Source organism: Canis lupus, chromosome 2 (genome assembly GCF_011100685.1).
Source record: "Canis lupus familiaris isolate Mischka breed German Shepherd chromosome 2, alternate assembly UU_Cfam_GSD_1.0, whole genome shotgun sequence".
NCBI classification, from domain to species: Eukaryota; Metazoa; Chordata; class Mammalia; order Carnivora; family Canidae; genus Canis; species Canis lupus.
In genome coordinates, this window is record NC_049223.1 from 68841958 (window position 1) to 68842269 (window position 312).

Sequence of the window (312 nt, forward strand, 5' to 3'; positions counted from 1 at the left end):
GTAAGGCTTTAAGAACTCCAGAAAGGGTGGGGGAAGGGTAGGCATTCTAGGGAGAAGGGACAGCTGTGCAAAGGCCCAGGGGTATGAATGCATAGAGTATATTCAGAGAACAGCAGTCTGACCAAGTGAGGCAGAAAAGACAGGGAGAGGGAAGTGAAGCAGGGAAGGGTGGTTGGTACCAGGTCACAGGAGGCCTCAAAACCCAGCACAGGTAGAAAGTGTATATACTTTATTCAGTCAGACAGAGGGGAGCCTCTGTTCCCCCCACAATCTGTTCCCCCACCCCATCCCCTGACCTCCCACCTCCCCCAG

The 312-nt window shown here is 53.5% G+C and overlaps 1 protein-coding gene across 6 annotated transcripts in view; it reads left to right on the top strand.

Annotated features, from left to right (window-relative positions):
* Window positions 1–312, top strand: part of COL16A1 (collagen type XVI alpha 1 chain) — a 49088-nt gene that overhangs the window by 35047 nt on the left and 13729 nt on the right. The gene's annotated exons all lie outside the window — the stretch shown is intronic.